The sequence below is a fragment of the Tasmannia lanceolata genome, unplaced genomic scaffold (assembly GCF_043159265.1).
Source record: "Tasmannia lanceolata isolate RefF3 unplaced genomic scaffold, GAP_Taslan_0.1 ptg000002l, whole genome shotgun sequence".
NCBI lineage: Eukaryota > Viridiplantae > Streptophyta > Magnoliopsida > Canellales > Winteraceae > Tasmannia > Tasmannia lanceolata.
Genome location: NW_027518679.1, coordinates 24,848,583 through 24,850,997, shown reverse-complemented (window position 1 = coordinate 24,850,997; position 2,415 = coordinate 24,848,583).

The window sequence follows — 2,415 nt, the reverse complement described above, 5'->3', positions numbered from 1 at the left end:
GTATATTAATTTTCTTGTAAATACTTAATCAAATCAGTTAGGGTTTTCCATGAAATTAGAATTCTAGGAGAACTTTCACTTAGAATGAATCCAGACAAATTAATAAATCAAGATACACATCTAGGATTCACATTGAAATTAGATTCTAGGATGCATGTCACTTAGTTCGCACATTAACATAGAGTTGAATGAGCCATTTAAAATAAATTTAAAAGAGTTAACTTTTGGAATCGAAGACCGATTATCGGGCAGGAATGGTGCATGTGGCGGATAACTCCCCATACCTTCCATTCTCGTAACCAGGTAGCGAGTCTAGATTTCTGGTTAATTACGGGTCCTAGATCCCACATCTAGGTGGCGACTCTGTCAGTCTCTTTCGTGTGGAATTCGGATTGCCTTAGTGATCCCAAGTCCACAGGAAAGACGAATTCAAATCAACAAATAAAATGCACACGCCAATCGCGTGGGTACGAGAGACCAACGGAGAGCGCGCGGCGGCTCGCGCCCCACGCCCCTCTCGCGGGATCATGTCCCACAGTAAGGGAAGCTTAAGCAGGAAGGAGGGGTTTAGAAAAGAGAAAATGTGGGATGCGAAATGCTCTAAAGAAGGTAATGAGAAAATGTGTGGGAAGCGTCATTGAAAGTCAACATGAAGCATGCAATTAGCCTTGTTCGAAGCGAACAAGAAATGTATAAAACGCGGGTTTTAGTATGTTTGTATTGATATAGGTAAGGATTACAAGCAGTAAAGAAGACTTCGGGATTGATTAGAATTATCAGTTTTAGAGATTTAATAGTTTCATATATTCTATTTGAGAAAATAGAATATATCAGTTTTAGTGATTTAACTTCTTCAGTTACTCTTCTCTGCCCTTTTTCTCTTTGAGAAAATAGAGTTAGGCAGTATATAATTCCCCTAAAAGAAAAGTTATTAAATGATGAAACCACATTTTTCAAGCAAAATTATGAGTTGGACACAAGTACATGTGGGAATATTTTGTTCAGTGATACAAGCAATTAATGTGATAGGCCTTATTATGGATGGTACAGATACCAAAATCTACCCTCATTGGCCTCTAATTTTGTGGACGAATTCAGAGAAAAGTACGGAATATGGGCTGATATTTGGAGAAATTACGGATTGTGGGCAGCTTTTAAAACAAGAACAAAAACCGAGCTAATCGTCAAAATTGGGTGGTGAAAAGACACTGATACCCTTCTGACATCGACAGAGTCCTCCTTTTTTCATTATTGCCTATTAAATTGGTGCGCTTCACGAGGCTTCTTTTGGTTCGTTTGGATGTGTATTTGAACCGACAGAACCTTGGGTTCGTTTCTATCTTGGCCGTCGAAAATAACTAGGGACGGATGGATGCTTCACACGTTTTGGAAAACTTTTGGCACGCTGACGTTATTGAATACTTTTTGGAAAGATACTGTTATCTTTTCTCACTTCTCTTGGTAACGTTATTGAATACATCTCTTTTGGCTTAGAATCTTTCTTAGAATCTTTTCCCTTATCTTTTGGTCCTCATTATTTATGCCAGCATACTCGTTATTTGTGCCGGCGTACCCACTTTCGGCTTAGAATCGTTTCCTTTCTCTTTTGGTCCTTATTATTTACGCTGGCGTACCCATTATTTATGCCGGCGTACACATTATTTCCGCCGGCGTACCCACTTTTGGCTTAGAATCTTTTCCCTTCTCTTTTGGTCCTCATTATTTCCACCGGCGTACCCTCTTTTGGCTTATAATCTTTTCCCTTCTCTTTTGGCCCTCATTATTACCGCCGGCGTACCCACTTTTGGCTTAGAATCTTTTCCCTTCTCTTTTGGTCCTCATTATTTACGCTGGCGTACTCATTATTTTTGCCAGCGTACACCCTATTTCCGCTTACACCTTATTTCCACCAGCGTGCCTCTTAATATTCTGGTGGCATACTCTAGAATTTGGCGGCGTTCTCAGCCAAAAGAGACGTGAGAAAATAATAAAATATCCGTTCTAAACCAAAAGAGACGTGAAAACTGATGGGACACGAATACGGCGTCGCCCTCAGATATCGCCACGTGTCGTCCATGCACAAATAGAGCCTAACCATCATGAAGAAAGGCGTTGGAAAACGGCAAGACCATACGATCATGACATGTGTCGCTCTCTCGCCGTCCAGGCCTCATCATCACAAGTTATGGAAGGAAATGTCCGGCAAAGCCGCGCGCGCCGGCGGAGCAGGGGAACGGCCAAATTCTGCAAAGGAATGTTTTCTCTCCATAATGATGAAAAGGCCTGCGCGCCTCCCTTTAAAAGGGAGGGAAGGGAAGAAGAGAGGGATCCACGTTTTTGGAAAGACTTCCCCTTTTCTCAGCTCCCGCAGAACAACCGGAAAAAGAGGCGAGGCAACAACAGAGGAGACTAGGA